Below are 20,212 nucleotides of genomic sequence, written 5' to 3'. Positions count from 1 at the left end.
ACACACATCCTCCCACAAGAGATATCTAGGCATGGCTAGATCCCATTCAACACCCCAAACAAGAGCTTTGGGGTGCTGAATGGGATGGGGGGGGGGAGGGGGGAGAGAGAGAGAGACCTTTCATCTGTTAAAGGCAAGGAGTGAACTGTCTGAATCCATTAAGGATGAAAGGAAGATAGCAGGAAAAAGAAATCTCAAAGGTATTTCTAAATAAGGTTGAAGGGGTCATTAAGCCACTGAAAAAATATAAGGTTATTTCCTTGGCACGTCACCTAAGAATTTTTATTCATTTCTGCTCTGAACAGGGCACAGTTTTGTCTATTTTTCAGTCCCTTATACTACAAGAGATGTTCTGTATTTTTGGGCTGAAGTGAAACCTCACCTTGTGATTGAGATTGAAGCCTCAGCATCTGGCCTTCAGCAGAAACTGAGCTCATCACCACATCTATGCCTCACTTTTTGTGTTCCATACCTTCCTTCTGTCTGGCATGTCATAAAACCAATGTGACACTGAGGATGCAGCCGAGAGGAGAGCAGTGATTGTGCAGCCTACCCGCTTTCTTGCTGACTCAGCCACCGAGGTGCTCAGCTCATTTCTGCAGCGCTACAGCAGCTTCCTCACACTGGAAGCAAGGAAATATTTTTAATTGACTAGAGCCTCCCAGAAAGCCAAAGCTAATTAGTTCTCAGAGAAGCTGTTCTAAAGGTCTTGTTTTTTGGTTGTAGAGCTCAATCAGAGTTGCAGAGATGGGCTGGCCCTCCATCATTCCTATCAAGCTGCACTGGTGACACCCAGGTGAACTTTTTTGGGGAAGAGCAACTCCCTCCTCTGCGTGAGTGTGCTGCAATTGTGAGTGAAGCCAAACGCCATTGATTATAAGGAAAGCAGAGCTGAAAAGGTCAATGACACCTCTGGCTCAAAAAATTTGGAGTCCAGTTTCAAGGCATGTCACACAGCTGAAATATTGAAATAGACCCACTTCAAAGGGGAAGAAATTAATAGTGTGAGAGCAAATTACACTCTGCCTTACCACATGGTTTGTTTTGTGATGGTAAAGTGGAACTTAATTTGATTCAATGATTATGGTTTAACTTTGGAAAAACACTGTCAGGTAAGGACAGACAAAATGAAAACTATGGATCCATAGGGGAAAGACTTGGTGCAGACTGGAAGGGAAAGCTGATAACAGTGACATGTTGTTCTACAAAACCTGAAATGTGAAGTGGATACCACAGGAGAATTAATGTGGAAAATGGAGATAAAACTTGAAACTCTTAAGAATGTTGGAGGCTACAAAGGTGCAAAAATGGAAGATATACTTGAAACTGAAAATTTGCATAGATACTTAAACAAAACCTGAATGAAAGAGTGATTCACTTTCTTTTATGTGACAAAGGAAAACTAGAGAAGCAGATTAACTATCTAGAAGAGCAAATGAAAATTACTTTGTAAATTTGTTAAAAAGAAAAACCAAAATATAAAACATCTTTACTTGTACAAATATGGTCTCTGTTGTTTATTTAATTAATGTTTTCCAACATGCAACAGGGTGCCCAGTGATCAGAACAGGCATCAACAGTGTTTATAGAAGCAATCTGGATCCCTCAAAAAATATCAAGAACTTTGTATAATACAAATTGAACAGTGTTTACACCACAAACATATTTTAATGATGGTAATAAAAGACATACACCCAAAATAAATTTTCAATGCATTTTTCTTACTTAAAAACTTATTTTACCCTCCTCAAGATCCATGTGTGACATACACATACATGGATGTGATAGTGGAATGCACAACATCTGAGAAGAGATAAGGAAAAGGGATCTTTCTGCAGATTTTAACACACTGTGGATTAGGCCCCTTAACAGTGTTATGTGACGTGGGAATTTGGCTTTGGAACCCCAGGCTGGGACAAGTAATTGCATCTGGGAAACAGAGTTTCTGTTTCTTCCCAGGTTTTTTGTGGTCACATTTTTGGAAGATCAATTTTGACAGTACTTGTTTAAATATTTCCTTACTTCATAGTGAATGAGGGACGAAAATGGCCCACAGAAATCTCAGGAGTAATTTATGAATTCAATCATAGTGAAAAATGTGAATTAGACCCTTTCTGCTGTTCTTACAGGGAGGTAATCTTGCCAACACTCAAGATACATTTTATGTCTTTCTCAGTACATTTCACAGTCTTGTTCTTTATCATTAGGTTTTTTAAGATGATAGAGCCATAAAGAGTTAGAAAAAATTAGAATATAACTACAAAGAAGTCTAAAATCATCTATGCCCATAACCCTATAATACATGATTCTGAGAATAGCACAAAATATCACAAATTTCCTCAATCTGTGGAGAAGTAGAAGAGATGCCAACACCCAGTGACACAGATAGCAGTGTACTGTGAGGCCATGAGGTACGTTCCACGTACTCAGGACCTTTCTTTTGCTAGAGATCAGCTTGGGGAGAACATATTTAACTACCTTTTCCCAGCAGTGCTGACAGGCAGCTACCTTATGATAAGAAGTGGTTTTCCCATGCTACTTAATTAAAGGGATTTCCCTAACTATTTAATTATGAATGAATTTCGTAAGGTCTGGAAAATATATCTAATGAAATAGCAACAGTTTTTGAGGTCATACAGCAGGACTGAAAATAGGGGTAATTTAGAACTGTGGCTGAAGTGAATAGAGTAAGAATCCATGTGTTCAACACAGGCTTATGACACAGTTATATCTGACATTAGTCCCCTGTGCACACACACCCATTACTTTCTTACAGATGACAATTCCTGTCAACATAAAACTGGTCGTTTACTGAGACAATATGGCATCATCAATTCTCTTATCCTTTACCAAGCAATACATTTGCATATGATTTAGATGCACACATTTCTTACAGTGACAACTGGCATCAGGATAAAGGCAGACAATCAAATCTATTACGAAGCAGGACAAGAACCACCTCTTCGCTTGACATTTCATTAATAAGCAATGCACAGCTGCATTACTCATGTCTCAAAATAACACAGTTGCCAAGCACAACTGAGTGCAGATTGAAAAAGACTTTACCTTGTGGTGAAATAGCAAACTGAACCTTCAACTTCTATTTAAAAAAGGTGTCTATTGTATACACTGCCTCAAGACTCAACAGGTTCAACAGAGAGAATGACAAAAGACCTCCCTGTAACTTGTCTTTCAGAGCTAGTTCTTCTGTATTAGCTCTCTGAGAGAACTTCAAGCTCTATTTTATATGTCATAAAGCCACTTTATCCCCTAACAATTATAATTTTTCGTTTCTGGGGGGACTGAACCCTTCACAGGAGCCAGCACAAACAAACTAAGCCCAAGAAATAAGTAAATACATAGGACTTGTTAAAACAAGCCTTGTCCAGACAGTGGGCTGGACTGGGGGGAGGGAGGAAAAACAGGACGGGGGAAGAACAGAACAGGATTGACCCCAGCTCAGCGTGCCCAGAGCTTTAACAAAGTGAAGGAGACATTATAAAATTTAAAATTCTTTCTTCATTGTGCAACAACAGCTGCTTAAATCTGAAACTGTGCAGTCAGCAAGGTGTACAACTGCTCTAAGACCTCTCAGTGACATCAAGGCTTCTATAAACTGGAACACTAAAAATGGGAAACAAAGTTAGACTGCTATACTCACCCATTTTTAGGTTACTGGCTGGGAAAGTTCAATTTACAAAATGACAAGTGCTTTGCATTCACATCTCTCATTTGTTTTACAAAGCCTTTCCTGGTAATATCAATGTCATCTACTACTGTAAACATTACTACTGTGGCATTAAAATTCTATGTATAGGCACTTACATTTCAATAATCTACTCAAAGTAATCAAACAGGAACTGTCTTCTCTCTTTTTTAATGCAATATCCTTCTATTATAGACCAACATGGCACACCCATCCTTTCATAAATGCATCAGAAACAAGGTAAATATTTTTGATCTCATAGCTCTTTCCAAGGGGGTCTTTCAGACACATTCTCCAGAGTGGCAAGGTGAACAATGCACCTCTTTTTACTTTGTTTCATGGAAGACAGCCCCATCAATTTATTTGATTTTATCAACAGCTCTGTGGGATAAATTTTCCCGGTTTCTGTTCCAATTATTGAACATGTGTGCTAAGATTTGCCCTCAGTCTTCCAGATAAGGACTTCCAAGCATCATGTATCTCACATTGGGAATTCCTTCTCTCTGTAGACCAGAGGATGCATTTTAGGAGGATGTTTGCCTTTTTTATAAATACATTACATAGATAGTTTGCAATAATCCTGTGATTGAGAAATAAAGTCCCATTCTGAGATCCTCCAGCAATTATTAGTACTTGTTATATATGACGCTCTGTATTGCCACATTCCACCCATTTTGGTTTTTGCAGTCTTCCTAACCATTAGATTTTTCATGTTTGACATTTCAAGTTAATCATGGTGATGATCTGTCACCTATATGTTATTGATACAGCTCTCTGTTTCTGGCTGGTATCATTATAGACAGCATTATAAAAAGAATTCCTAATGATTTCTGTAAATCTCTGTCACTCCAGTTTCTGGACTTCAGTGCCATATTTCCACATTCTTCCAAAAAACTGATGTAAAGCGAGAACTTATAGTAACTTGCACTTGCAGATACTATATGGCGTAGCGAAATAGGTGCATACTTTTGTCCAGACAGCCATACAAGCCTGGTGAATTATATGGGTCAACAGGAAAGATTAAGTATCTTCAGCTACTTATAAAGGGCGCATCTCAAATATAAGCACTTTCATATTAGAAACAAATCCAAATTTAAAAAATAGCTACTGGAAATTATGCAACCTTTTGCTAAATAAATCCATATGGATTCAGCTATACTGGCAGCATGCAAACAAATTGTAGCCAGTTATTTAACTTCTTTCTATCAAAAGAGTCAAGTTTAAAAATTCATTATTGCTTTGAAAGTTTTATATTTCATCCTAAAATGATATACCAACACACACATTAGAAAATATCAGCAGGAGAAGACTCCTATCAGACTTTGAATATCCTTCTACTAACCTTGGGTGGTTTAAAAGGATAGTCCGGTGAAAAGGTTATGTCAAGGAAGAAAACTCCACCTTCATATACAGACCCTGGAGGTCCCAGTATAGTTGACCTCCATTCATAAATGTTGTCTCCTTTGGGTCCAGCACTAAAATAGAAAACAAAAATATAATAACCACATACAATCAAGGATATACTGCATCAGTTATACTCTACCAGTAGTACTGCTGGTTTTGCTGTAACACCAGAAACTAAAATTGTGTATTACATTCATTAAGTTAGATAGAACATGCATCTGATGTCCTAAGCTCTGTCAGGGAAGTGATATATTCAGCCAGGAAGAAGTATTAAAATCACATCATAAATTATTCAAATAAGCACAGAAAAATTCTCAACTGTCTTATCTCAAATATTTTAGTGGGCAGATGTGAAGTATTTACAGTGCAAGGATACAGAGAGTTTGCTGAGATATCTTGTCACTGTCTTGCTTCATGAGCCATCCTATTTTCACCTACCTCCTCATCCACCTACCTCCCCAGTCAGTAGCAGTGTAATTACACACATTACACAGCACAGGCTGTACTAAAGACTGAGCAGGGTACAACCAACCTTGCAGCTGCACTTGTTCCTAACCTAAGTCTCCAGTCACTACCACAGAAGGCTGCTTTGCTCTGCAATCATTCTCCTATCTTAAAAATAATATAAGCAGGAAGTGGGTTATGTTAATTATTTTAAATCCAACAGGAAGTGTTGGATTATGTAAATTCGAAGTCCTTGGTTAAAAACACAGTACTGAAATAATATTCAAAATGTACAAAACAAAATCCTGTATGAAACAAGAAAAATCTCTCACATGTACGGTGAATTCCTGAAAAAGATGAAATAAAATACTAACTAATAAAAGTTCTTGAGCATGACTCTTCTAAAAGCCAACAGAGCCTCCTTTCATACAACATAATGCCTGTCCATACAAATATGTATTTTACTCAGGATGGCCTCTAAAAGCATATGAAGACTTCTTTTCTGTTCACAGACTGCTGATTACAGGACCTGAATGTTAATTAGGATCAGTTGGAATGGTGACTTCCAGATATCTGATTAATATTTTTTAGAGGAAGGCAGTGCTGGTAGATATCTCAAAAAATGATGTGGTATTGTCTGAAGGCATTTCTTGTGAAACAATTCTTGTTATGTTTGCAGTGAAGGTTTCTGCAGCGTACAGGGGTTTGTGGAATCAGTCAGTGTGTAGAACAGCTGAATGCTCTTGGCTATGCTCCATGCCTCACAATGTACCCAAGGTATACAATTATTATATGACATCATGTCATGTTCATTGCTCAACTATTCGTTTTGTTCACTGGAAGTTAATAAAACCTGCTTTCACCTGCAATTCCTTGGGCTCCCTTCATTAAAACTTCTGACTGCACGATTCCCTGAATACAGCTGCACGACTCAGTCCTGTGCAGAGCACTTCATTAGTCATGGTACCTACATCCATTTTCTATAATAGCTGTTAATGCTTCTTGGCTTTCTAAACTACCTTGCCTTCTCAACAATAATGGGTTACAGAGACAATAACATTATGGAACGTTCATTTTCTATCAGCCATAGTAACAAAACTAGCAATTGTTTTAAAGATGAAATCTGGCTTTTTAAGTGGCACAATAGCAGAAGTGTTGCCATCCATATTTCACAGTGTCGATAATACATCAGGTTGCTAGCTGCCAAACAAATTTAATTTACCCAGTTCTCAGTTTGCATTAACCTTTGAATAATAAAGCACAGCTGAGACTGCTGTAAGAAACAACCCAGAGAATGAATAATTAAAACCACCTCCACTGCCTTTAGAAAGACCAATCCTGAGTCAACAGGGAAGGTTTAATTGTGACTGAACTAGGCATTAAGGGGCTAATTGAACTCTTTATAAGCCCAAACAAATGCAATCCTACATCAGTGGTATGGTATACAATGTTCACATAAAACTCCTAAAAAAATGCAGGCAATTATTTTAAATAGAAAAGACAAGAAGCAAGGCAAGTTAAATCTTACACCAAAAAAGCCCCTAATATATGAAAGGAATCCCTTCTCATTTTCTGCAGGAAAACGTTCTAACACTTAAAGAAGCAATTTCTCAGTCGATGCCAGGAGGTTAAAATGGAAGTGATATAAATGTCATTCCCAGAGAAATGGTTAGAAATAAGTAACAAAAGCTAGCCCTAGCTCTTTTAGAATTAATTTAGCCAGGAGGGAACAGTTGGGCCCTTTGTGGGTCTGAGTGAGGCTGACTTTCTTGATAAGAATTCTCTCTGATAGCAGTTTCATACTGTATATTATTTTTATTTGTTTTGCCTATTTATTTAATTGCATTAACATTTGAAATGAGCAGTCATTAATTAGAATAGTTGGAAAATGCTCCATCTGCCAGTTGAACTGTTTCAGCACGTCCAGCTACAAGCCCAGCCTGATCACATTCTGAGGACGCTGATTAACATTAATTGACGGTTTTCTTTGCAAATGAGAGATGAAGCTTTATTAAGTATTATTATTAATTTGAAGAATAGCTTAAATTGTATAGAGTGTGGGAAGACTGCTGTTATTGATGCTGCCTGTTTGAGTGCTTGCTGGCAGCAGGGCTGTTCAGCCATGTGAAATACCAGCCCATGTGCGCAGGCAACAGCTGGTATTAAGGGCAACAGCATGCACAGGCATCACAGTTTTTCATTTGTGCATTAATAATAAAAAAAGTTTGACAGATGTATTATCTTTGTTTTCCTTCTTTCTTAACTGTTAAGCCTTTTATTCGTCCACAGTATTGACAACACAAACAGGCTTCACCAGAGAAAATTCCCACATGTGCAAGACATCAGCCAGAGACTTATCCTGTAAGGTTTAAAATGCAAGAGGATTTGATTACCCTTCTCTCTTCTACATGGCTATCTGCCCAACACACTGAAGCCCAAATGTTTTACATTCAGTCTGATTTATATTCCAGCTCTATTAAAGTTACTGGCAACCAAACCACAGATCTCAAAGAAAGTGCACCAAACAGCTCAGTGCCTGAAGTTCTGTAATCTTTGGAAGGACAGATTCAGCTGTGCACCCTCTCAGCAAAAGGCAGAGTAAATCTGTCCTGAACTCAGCTGACCCAGGGCCAGAGCACACACGTGCTGCCTGCGACAAACCTGCTGCTACACAGTCAGCTCCAAGGGAGACATAACAGTGGCAGGGCAGCTCCAGGTGGAAGTGGATGAACTGTAAGGTAGTTGGATGAACTCCTAGGAGGACAGATCTGCTGTCAGACCAGCAGTGCAGCCTCCCAGTGTGAGCCCAGACGCTGACAACCCAGTGACTCTGCAGGGTGGGGCAATCAAAGAACCAGCAGAGAGGTTGTAGTGTGCCTCTGGAACTGGTGTTCTCTACGTTTCCAGTGTTACCTCCCAGGTGGAATATGTGACATGGGACCAAGGAGGGGCAGCTGAGTTCCTGGAAACTTGAAGTTATTAATGACTTGCCAAGGGCCAGCTGTCTGCTGCTATTATTTTTCTACAGCTGATGAGACCCTCCACAGAGCACTTCACCTCTGCTGAGGTTTGCTCAGTGGAAGAGCTGGAATAGGTGGACATGGAGCCAGTTTTCTTCCAGAACAACATTGGTATGAGTGTATGAAATTCAGGACAAAGGAGTGAAAACAAACAAACAAACAAACAAAAAAGGTCTTTTTATTCCACTCTCCTTTGCCTCTCCTCTATTTCAGTTCTGCCATGGCTTCCCATAGATACTTGAAGGTGAAATGTATGGACATCAGTTACAGTTCTTAGCAAAACACTTTAAATGCTACTAGAGCTGAATTAACTTTGCTTTAAAATATGCTGAATTAAATTTGCTTTAAAATATGCTTGCCACATGGAGTATTTTCTATTCTCTCAATATGTTTTAGGCAGGCATCCACTTGAAAGTAGTGCTGCTAAAAACTACTTGTCCAGTGCAGTGCATTATAAACACCAAGCTTTCCCTGCATTTAAAATATCCTAAAATATTAAATGCAAAATAATGTATTGAGAGAGTTGTATGAAAACAAAAACACCCATGAGATATACCAGATGAAAACCTATCTGGAGAAGTTATTAAAGTACAGTTGATTTTTAGCTGTCATTTGTATACAAATGTATGTAATTTCCAGAGAATAATTTAAAAAGTGAAAATAAAGAAGGTCAAAAAACCAAGAATGTCTGCCTTGATTATCAAGTAGTCATACAAAACAGATTGGTCAAAATAATATTATCATTGTTAATCTACCTTACATTTCTTGATGAGGGGGTCACATGCTTTCCCAGTGTCTGTGACTGGAGGTAGCATAAACTTGTAGTGTGTTTCTGGTAAGTTGGAAAATGAGGACTATTTCAGTGTCTTCCCTTCTGTTCTTGGTCTCTGAATCCTGCTGGTATCTACCATTAAAGTGGAGGCTCTTTAACACAAGGGAAAGGAAAGCCTGCAGCACAAAACCTGTAGGATTTTAACTTCAATGGTTTTCCAGATCTGATACATGAACAGTACATGGCAGGGAACTGGTCCGGCCAAATAAAATAGGAAAGCACATTGGCTGGAGGCCTTCCTATTCCTCAGGATTCAGAAAGAAATGGAAAGATTCTTGTGGAGAGAGTGAGCTTTTATAACAGTGAAGAATGAAGCAGAACCGGGATATCATACTAATACCCATGAATTCACTTTCCATGGCATTGTCTATAGTAATTCACTCCTGTTATTGCATTATATAATCTGACTTGCCTCAGCACACAGAAACACACACCCGAACCAGGCTGCAGTCTGTGGAGGATGCAGTCCCTCTCAGCTATCTCCAGTAATTTATGACAATAGGAAAAAGAAGGACACATGGAAGGCTCTTTCTCTTCCTCATCTTTTATTCTGCAGAGCCTTGGCTTCAATGTTTAGGAGTTTTCCTTCTGAGGAGAGAAGCTCGTTACGGAATTATCTCCATTTCTAGGTATTACAACAGTTTCTTGCAATCCCATTTTTTGCATATCTAACAGATATACAGGAGCAGATTCTGCCTCTAGTGGCTTTCTCTGAATGCTTCTGGGAAGCCTCTTGCCTAGAGGGCAAAGTGGATACAAAAGTACCAGAAGATTGGCAAAATAATTTAAGTGCACAGCTGGTGAGGGGAGAAGATGGATATGGCAAACCAGAAGACTGCAGATTCAGCTTTCAATGAGACACATCTCTTGAGAAGCAGATATGAAGCTTCATTAAAATAAACTTAGTATACTCTCTGCTCTCTGTTTTGAACACAGTGCCAATAATGAAACTAAGATGCCAATGATGAAACTAACTTCCAAGCAAAAGTCTTGCTTTGTCTGCACCACAGCTCAAGGTTGACCCTCTGCCTGGGGACAACCATGAGATGAGCAGTGGGGCTGTGCTGGGAAGTGGTTGCTGGATAATCTCAATCTGGGAAGAAGCAAATCAGCAGCAGCTATGCTGATACATCACCAGGTGATTCACACCCACTTCCACAACCCATCCATCCCCATTCAACAAAATGCAAAAAAAGTGCCATTGAGAAGGAGTGGCATCACAGTCCTGTAAACCACTGCCACGTTTCTGTAGCTTTGTAATGGATACAGGCAGTGTTAGGATACAGATGGTGCCAGCAGTACAGGTTATCTGCTGAATTTCTTCAGCTCTTGCCCCAATACTCTCTCCTCTGCAACCTGGAAGCCCACCTGACCCACCACCTCTCGAGCCTTATTAATAACTCACTCCCTTGTCACTGGCTATTATTCTTTGTAGTGAATGTATTTACTAGTTTCTGCCTGAAAGTTGTTTCTCCCCCACCCTCTCGCTGTGTGGTGACAAATCATTGCCCCTTCATCATGGAGGATCCTTCCTCACTTCAGGTACATGCAGATCCCACTCCTCCTAACACCCTGCTTCCTTTTCCCTCACCAAAGGCCATCAACAAATTCTGCTATTTTTGCACCTTTTTCCAGAAGTGAGGAGGGGGTGAAAAATGCTCCTGGGGTGCTTTGTTACAGTACAGTAATTTTGTTTCTTTCCTTCCCTGGAAAATGAAGAGCCAGCAGAGTGGGAGCTGAAGCAACAGCGGCGTAGGGAAGGGAAAGGGAGTCACAGCTGCCTACCCAGATGCTACAGTGATATCAGGAGGTACTTTGGTAAATGTATGTAATAAACAGTTGCCACAGCAGCCAAAAGAATACACTTCTACAAAACAAAAACAAAGAGATAGCAGCGAGCACTGAGACTGCCTGTGGCAATAGGCGCTGTTGTGTGGTTAATAATAACGCTGCTATGAATAAAATTAGCAGGCTGGTCTCCAGGGAGTAAAATCAAAGAACAATTAAAGAAATAAACCCTTTCAGAATTAGAGATAAATGCTTACTTGGGCTATAATATTGATGACTTAAATTTTCCTCAAGAAATAAAGCCACCAATTTTAGAATGCATAGTATTTTTTTAATGTATTTTTCCCCCTGAAAATCTGCTGAAAATCCCAAAACTCTTCCTTTTCAATTAATCAATCAAATAAGTTATTAAAACTATCATCACCTCAATTCCTTCATTCTAGATGGTGCAAAGAAGTGTCACTACTAAAATGCTGGAAGATGCTCATTGTTCTTGCTAGTTATAATCTAGACCAAAGCTAGAATTTTTTCAGCATTAAATTCGAGGCCCAAGAGATTTGCTCTAAGTCCTCTATGTAAATTAACTCTTTACTCTAAATGAATTACAATATATATTTACAGTTTTGAAGAGTTGTTCATTTTACTTTAAATAGACTCAACAGTTACTGAAAAATCTTGCCTTACCATGACCTAACACTTGAATTTGGGTCTATGATAGATCCAGTATTTTTGGCCAATCTACAATATAAATGGGAATTTATGTCTTACATGTGTTGGAATATCAATATTATTAGATGAGGTAAGTATGATTTTTGAGTAGGTGTCTTTCATTAGACTTAATTATCCACAATGGAAACAGAGGCTGAAGTGATTGGGCCACTTGTCACTCAGAAAGGCTTTGGTAGAGAGAGACACATCAGACAAATCACTTACACCACTTAGTTTCCATTGCAGTGAGAGAATTCAGCTGAAATTTTTGAATCAGACTTTCTTCCAGCTCTTTCAGTTTTCTGACTGAGACCATCTTTCATTAAGGACCATATTTTTCTTTTTAAAGTAGTTTTAGGCAAGCAGCAAGGGAAGGAGGATACAAAGACATTTTTCCAAGTCAGGCTGCAATTCTTTCAAACTGGTTATATCCTGCTCTTATTATGGGCTTTTTATTGAAGCCAGTTACCGTTTTCATGTACACCTAGGAATCAGTATGTTTGTGGCATACCTGACTGGAAGAACATACAGGAAAACTGATCCCAGTGAGCTGCTAAAGGAGCAATAATGTATTACAGGGTATTGCTTGACATTGCTTCTTATGCTTATTGAGACCACTGGAATTCAGTATGGTAAAGCATTTTTTAATTGTCAGTCTTCTGTAGTTTTAACAAGGTATTTCTAGAGGTTTATTTATCATCCAAAGTGAGAACCAGTTTACTTTAGGGTTTCCTGCCTCTTTCTTGCTTGCAACAAACCTGCAGCACACCTGATCAATGTGCCCAAAGTCTGTATGAAGCAAATCCTTTTTTCTTGTAATAAATTTTATCCTATCATGGGAGTCATTAAAAATTATTGGCTGAAACTGTGAAGCTGTGTTGTCTTTAAAATTAGTAAGTCTGGGCCACATTATTAATATCAAATAGATTACCAATGTAAGTATCACTTAGTTGATTTTGTAATTTGCTTCTAAATAATATTGCTAAAAATTATTAAAAATATCCTCATGCTTTAGCAGACTGGTATTATTCAAAGAGTACTTTGATGTTTTATTCTCCAAAGCCCTGTCCTCAGAGCATTCCTGAGATAGAAACCATCATGAAGAGAACCGCTTCTTAATGTATAAAAATAGTTATTTATATTATACTATCTACAGCAATTTATTCACTGCAAACACCATTACACAGTGTATGATCACAGCATGCTGAGTATTCACAATGAGATTTTAAAAATGGCAATTTTGTTAAGTATTCTCTGCTTTGTTCAGCTGAAGAAAATTACATAAAACCCTCCACAGAAGGCTTGCCTTGCTCAGAGTAGGAAACAATCATTCGCCTCCTATTACACACCCATGGGCTCAAATCCCTTTTGCCACATCTTTTGTTTCTTTTTCTTTTAAAGTAATACCAGTATCTAAAGTTCTAGCTCTTTTAAACTACCAGAAATTGACTGTATAGTTTAAAAAAGATAAAATATTTTTCAGCCTGATTTGTCCCTATGGGAAATTATATCAAGCATGATTTGTAGCCCTATTTTAGTAAAAGAGAAAACATCAAGTACCTAGAATGAAAAACACCACAGAAGAATGAATAGGCTGGGACCTTCTAACATGACCTCCAACCTTGCAAGTTGCCAAGTGATATTATTTCCATGTTGCTCCTAATTTGTTTTTCCTTGAGGTTTTTTTGTTTCCCAGGATTGTAATTTATTTTTCAAAACATAACTACTTTTTAATTTCACAACATTTCCCTTTGCTGACAACAGCTGTAATTCACTATTATCTCTTCTCTAAGTTAATCAGAATCCATGACATGCAACAGTGGGGTGGCACCACCAGGCACTGTATTTTTAAATTTTAAATCTAATTTAAAAGGATGAGGTGACTAAGTGCAGACAGATAACACACAAACCCCAGAGCAGCTGGAAGATTTAAGAGGTGTAGCAGGGAAGAAAGCATTCTTTAAAACAGCACTGACTTTTTAGTTTCTGTGGAAACCTTATAGGCAATGCAGGAGAGAGAGGTAGACAGGACTAAAGCAGACTCAAACATGCTAGAAAGACTTCTCATGAATGTGTGGAACACACTGAAAGCTTTGGATTTGAAATGCATTTGATATATTGATTTGATCACTGATAAAAAAAATGATGGCAAATTCTTGCTTTTTATCAGACATGATGAAAAATGACAAAAAAGCCACAGACGATGTATTAGTGATGAATGGATCAACTGAACTTCAACTAACATGTCTTTCACTTTGAGATAATGGACTGCTGATTTCATGACAGAATTTTTTTCAAGTGCTATCCAAAAAAGATCTTTACACTACTGTACTTAAAAAAATATTAGTGTAAAAATATCCTGCCACAGTCAGACAGTTCAGTAACTGAGAATGATTTAGATATGATTATTTCTAATATGTGTACACCCACACTTTCTGATTACTATACATGCTACAAGGCAAAGCAGTAGTATTGTTCAAGGTCTGCATATTCTCTGTTCCTCAGAAAGCTGCTCTTCTAGGTGGTCCACTAGTCATTGAATCCTTCCCCAACTTGCAAATGACTTATCCAATGGCCTCTAAAGTTTAATTTGTTCAAGACTGTAACTTTGAAGAGTCCTTAGGCAGTTGTCTAAATAAGAGTCTGGAAATTTTGAAACCTTATGCGACAAGATAATTTTGCAACTTTTTATTCTGAAGGGCCTGATTCTGAGATTTCCATTTTGGGACACTTTATACAGACTTTAGTTTTTATACATAAGCTGCTTGTAAAACTGCTCCAAAATATTAATGAGGGGAAGCAATGAGAAGCAAATTTAAAGAAGTATTTACAGTTTATCTCAAGTATATAATACAGCTGTGTAACCAAGGCTGCTCGTGTCCATTTTGTAAACAGAAGAACAGGGTTAGATACAGGACCCCCCCCCATTTCAGTGGGAGATTCACACGTGCTTACATGTGAAATGCTTGCTTACACAAGGAAACAACTCTTTATTATGCCAGAGATTAACTAACATGATGTTAAACACATTATAAAACAAGTCATTTCCTCCTGAGTAAACAAGCCTATAAAGCCAACAGGCACAGAAAAAGGAAATTTGATTCTGAAATCCATATACTTCAAAAGCAGATTCCTTTTATTTAGTCAATTTAGTTGAGAGGCTGTCTTACTTCTCCAGATCTCCGGTAAACAGAAGAAAACACACTTGGAAATTACTGGCAAATGGACACATTTTCACAACCTTTCCCCCTTAATTTGAAATTATTCTCTTACTACAAATATGGAGACCAGCCACAGGTCCAAGTTGAAAGAAACCTTAAAATATCTCAACCCTTGGTTGAGACTGATTGCCTCCATTGCAGACCACTCTCTGACTTCTTCTGTGAGAAAAAACCCCACCATTTACAGGCAATTTACTTAGCTATGTCCAAGGTGTGAACTTTACACCATTTGACTTACCAGCCAAAATGAACGGTGACATGCCAAAGTCAGACTGGGATACCCAGTAATGTGGCTTCTTCTTAGTCAACAGAATATTGTTGAGACTTTTTAATGTCTCTGGGGTGAGGGGACTTATTTGGATACATGGCAAGGTAAACTGAAAATTAAATATAAAGGGATTTCTTGATTTCTTGTTTTTTCATCAGCGTCATTTTCTCCTAGGATCTTTTGGGAGAATCTTTAGGGCTAATGTTAGGAGGTCTTCTGTTCTGAAGTGGCTAGAATCTTCTCAAAATCACACCTGGAGTACCAAGTGTTGCTACAGTAGTCCCAAAAATGGTGATGCCACAGACCTCACTATAAGAACAAGATTGTTCCAATGTGTTCTTCAGTAAAGTGGAGCTCACCTGGGACAACTACATGAGGCTACATTCTCCTCAGTACACACACCTCCATGGTTGCCCCATGGATAGAACTTCTGATTAGAAAACTGCTCCTATAAATGGCTTTGTTTCATTCTTGCCTGTATTTAAAAGCAGGATTGAAAAACACAAAGTGCTTCTGAGAAGAATGATGGCAAAATCAGTTTAAGAAAAGGATGCTTGTTTGTCACATAAAGGTCACAATGAAAGGGAATGGCTGGGAGGAGAAGTACTCTGCCTCTGTTCTCAGGATGGGCAGGCAAACAGCCAGGGTGCAGGTATCTGCTGGTGAAAGCAGTCTTCACCTTAGAGATGGAGTTGAGGAACTCAGAGCTCTGTAAAATTCCTCTCAAGATTTCAGGTAACACTTTCACTACTTTCAGGGCCTCACATATGATCTTTCACTACTTTCAGGACCTCACACATGATCTACATGAGAAATGACACCTTATCTAATGAAGAATCAACATTTCTAATTAGTAAGAGGGAACCAGCATTCTGATCTGTAAGTCATAATCAATGACTATCCTAGAAGAATTAAACATCACATTTTTAAGGTGAGTTTTTTTTTATAATCACTGCGTAGGTTCCCTACATCAAGAGAAAATACCAACAACAGTTGAAATGGCCATTATAATTTCTTTGGCAACAACAGCTTGGAATCCTTACTCACACAGATGTTTCTTTTGCATGATGAAAATTACATTTGTGTTGTTTTCTTTCCCATTTTCAGTTCCAGCTCATCTCCTTGGCTCAGCTGCTGGTGATACCTGCTCTCATCATTGTTTATTTACTCATAGTATTACAAGTTGTCTGCACTAAGTGACAAATGGCTGGTCTTTGAGTCAGAGCTACCACCATGAGGAGAACCCCAGAACACAGTCATGCAAAAATTCACAGTGCAAAAATAACATGTGGCATAACCTATGAACACTAGAGATGTATTACTTATCTTTATCATGTGCTATTGCTTATCTTTATTATCCTAATCAAGCTTGCTTAAATCTTGTGTATTCAAGGAAAACAGCTGGAGCAAATGACTATGAGCTACAGAAGTGTTCATCCTGCGGTCTGGTTCTGTTCTAGCCTACATGGCTCCTGTCCAAGTTGTTTGTACTTGGAGACTCTTTGCTGGTCTGCATCTAATGAATAGTTTTTTTTACAAATCCACCTCTCAGTGGAAAAACACCCCAAGTCCCAAGATTATCACTGCTGATTCCAGCCCTGCTGGCAATGGATGGGAGGGAAATACTCTGGCTGCATGTGCCAGGTCTTGGTGGAGGCCCTGAGAATGCCATGGGAACCACATGCCAGACAGCTGCCTGTCTTTACTGGCTATTCACCCATTAATTAGGGGTGTATCTCTACTAATTGCTGTAACCATTGGTAGGTACTCTTCAAAAACCCCATGTTTGGTGTACGAGCTTTACATAAAAATGCCCCGGTCTCTAATTTCTAATGCAAAGGGAAGGCATGGTGGAGAAAATTCAGGCCATATTACTATTTAAATAACTTGGATATGATCAAAGTCACCAATGGTTCACCTGTATTGCTTGTTATAATTTAGTAGAAACCCAGCTGCTTGAGAAAGACTTAAAATGTACCCCTTTCTGTATTAAGAGGAAAATGTGTTCCTCTGTCAGATCATAGTGAATCACAACAATGTGCATATGTATTCTTGTCACAGTTTCTGCACTTTTACTGTTTTTGATGCTTTCAAAATAATCTTTTTTAAAATTAATGTACTTGCCAATTGTATATTCTGGAAGGGAGAGCAGCTGTTTCCTCACAACTGTATGCATGGCCCTTTGAAGAAAATTTTGTTTATTAATAGTAATCTGTTTTTCATAGCTTCGCAATTTTGTAGATAATAGGGTAAAACACAATCTTCCTTTCATGTTCTCTGCATAGTGAAGAGACAGATGCAATTGCAACAGACTACTTATGCTGAGGGCAAAACTTAGTACTGCTTAATGTGACTTAATGACTAAAAAATGTGTATCATTTATAGATGACATCTACTACTCTGCTAAGTTGTTATTATTATGGTCAATGAGTATTCTTCCCTGCTGGTTAGTAAAAGGATTTGGAATTAAATCTGTTTTTATTTTGTTTGCTCAAGTAGACACACTGAAAGCAACTGAGCTACCCACATAAGTAACGCAAATGGGTTTTAGTCTTTATTCACAATCTTTTCCTAAACAGAAGCTCACATATAACAAAATACATATTAACTTGAAACACTGGGAGAAAGGGAAAAAAACTTAGGACTGAAGAAAGGCTATTTTACAGCTACATAGACATGTAAACACCTCCAGGAACTTTGCTTAATAAGGCCAGCTATTTTCAGCTATCACTTCACCGCCTGTGACAATTTTTGCATGAAAGAATTCCTTTCTCCCTGAGGCAACACTAGCAAGTTACTGCAGCTCCCTCAAAATACATAAATGCTGAATTTAAAATTAAATGTATAGCATATGGAGGACTGGAGCTCTGCCCTGGAAAGCAACCCCTCACCCACCCAAAGGCACTCGGGTACACAAACATACAGCCCAGTGAAACATGGTAAATGTGACTGGGAAAATGTCAGAATACAGAAATTTCCTGTAGATTTTAACTCCTATCAAGACACACTTTCGTGTAAAAGATACCACAGGCTCCACAACTGATCTTGAATAACCTCAGAGCATGATGTACACAATGAAGAAGTCAATTCAGCAGTGTTTAATACATGAGCACTTTTCCCCTAATGGAATACTTTACTCATCTGAATTGATTTCACAAGAATCACAGAATCACTGAGTTGAAAGAGACCTCCAAGATCATTGAGTCCAACCGAGCCCCAGCACCTCAACTAAACCATGATGACTCCACCTGTTTCCCAGGCAATTCCAGTACTTTGTCACCCTTCCAACCCCAATACAGACAAGCTGTGACACACAGCTCAGCTTTCTTGGGAAATGAAGGCTCAGTTCTGTGTACTCAAGTGTAGATCTGGGTTTCAGTGATACCAGGGACAAAACCCTCCCTGACTTCAGTACAGTGCACAAAAGAGAACATTCACGAACTACATATAACATAAAATGTGCATGATGCTGTGCCTGCCAATTTAAAATCACCTATTTTACCGAGTCTTGTGGAATAAAAAAAAAAAAAAATCTTGTGTGTATAATTGTAGATTGAAATTTAAAGCAGTTGACCTACTTTAAATTGTTTTCAGTTTATCATGTTAGGAAAATAATTCAAAAACTGTAACCTCAGATGATCAAAAAAACCTGACCCCAAACCTTCAAAATAAAAAAGCAGGGTAAGGTGGTTTGGTCCCTGAAACCACCAAGCTTTGATCAAGGTTTCTTTGTTGCAGCAGTATTTCAGAATCACATGAAAATATGAACCACATTTGTTGGTTCACTTCCATTCCCATCACTTTAGAGGGAATCTGTTTTTGTGCAGAATGATTTAAATACAATTCTCTGACATTCAGAACTGAAATGTCTGTTCCTGTGTGAAATATGAGAACTCATTAACTTGGGAAGTCTATTAACTTGTTTGACAAATCTAGGTGTATTACATTTTTGGTGTTCATTTCTTCATAAAGTAATACTCCTTATTTAAAATATATTTTTATTTTCATTTGCATTTTTATACTTACTTTCAAGTAATTCTATTGTTGGGTTCAGGATTCAAATCTTACTACAATAAAAAAAATGAAGCACTTTTACATGAATACTTTCTCTGCAGAGGTAAAAGGTCAAACAGAGTAGCACTAGACAGGAGAAAATGAATTAGTAAACTGAAGGAAAGATAATCAGTCTGGTTTCAAGGTTAACTTTCTGTTCTTTACTGCAGTCAGTTTTTTTTTCGTTCTTTTTTGAACTTCTAAGAGCATGCCAATTCCATGTTCCAGCTTGTTATGCTACTGCAGCAGAAACTACACAAATAGACAAAATCCCTAAGAATCACACCACCTTACAGAACCCACCCCTGCCCCTCAGTCACTCCCTCTGAAAAAATCTAGAGCAAAGAACTACCCTTTCTGCTGAAAATCAGGAAACTGAGGTCCTGCCAAGTTGACAGGTAAAGTATATTTATCTTCCCCAAAACCATGACTGTGTGAATAAGAAGTGCTCCCAAATGTGAGCAGTCAGCTGCCTCCCCGGATGTGACTGTAAATACTGTGTTTAAATACAGAATCATAATATTTACAAATAGAAATTACACACAGCATGTCCTTCAAAATCTCTCTGCCATTGTCTACAGGCTTTTGTGGTAAACAAACTAGCATAAACAGTGGGTAGTAAAAGCGGTTTAAAAATAATTTTATTTTTTGCAAATGAAGCAGTATTAGCAACAGCCATTGCTCTTGTGTTGAGGCTGCTGTCTTATTGAGGAAAATCTGCAAATATTAACTCCTTTTTTTTTTTTTTTTTTTAATTTTACAAGCTTT

General features: G+C 38.2%; 1 long non-coding RNA gene across 2 annotated transcripts in view; it reads right to left on the bottom strand.

The window, feature by feature from the left end:
* LOC101233878 (ubiquitin-conjugating enzyme E2 E2) overlaps window positions 1-20,212 on the bottom strand; it is a 199,251-nt gene that overhangs the window by 31,375 nt on the left and 147,664 nt on the right. For both annotated transcript variants that reach the window (XR_003958591.4, XR_003958590.3), the window contains exon 4: window positions 5,049-5,181. This is a non-coding gene — a long non-coding RNA (ubiquitin-conjugating enzyme E2 E2). The remainder of the gene's footprint in view (window positions 1-5,048; window positions 5,182-20,212) is intronic.

This window comes from Taeniopygia guttata, chromosome 2 (genome assembly GCF_048771995.1).
Source record: "Taeniopygia guttata chromosome 2, bTaeGut7.mat, whole genome shotgun sequence".
Classification (NCBI taxonomy): Eukaryota; Metazoa; Chordata; class Aves; order Passeriformes; family Estrildidae; genus Taeniopygia; species Taeniopygia guttata.
The sequence above is the reverse complement of the archived record's forward strand: the minus strand, read 5'-3'. Positions and strand labels throughout refer to the sequence as shown.